Genomic DNA, 326 nt, shown 5'->3' with positions numbered 1-326 from the left:
ATATACTTTTACATATATATATGTACACACACACATATTCATATACATATATATACATATATATGTATTTTCCCTCAAATGTTGGTAATCTTCATAATAATTTTTCTTTTTTGTAATATGATGCCCACTCTGCCTGATGAAGCAGTTCACCAGTTTGCTAAACTGAGTTAATATGCTGTTCTTTCATAAATGTTATAGTTTTAAACCTTTTCTATTTTCTCCCCTCTGCCAGGTTATCATTTCTAACTCCGATTAATTGTTGTAGGTTAGAAACAAGTTAGATAACCAGTTTTATGAAACTAAAAAATTTTTAAAAGCCTCCAAAT

The sequence above is a fragment of the Pteropus vampyrus genome, unplaced genomic scaffold, assembly GCF_000151845.1.
Source record: "Pteropus vampyrus isolate Shadow unplaced genomic scaffold, Pvam_2.0 Scaffold33, whole genome shotgun sequence".
Taxonomy (NCBI): domain Eukaryota; kingdom Metazoa; phylum Chordata; class Mammalia; order Chiroptera; family Pteropodidae; genus Pteropus; species Pteropus vampyrus.
This window is presented reverse-complemented; position numbering follows the sequence as displayed.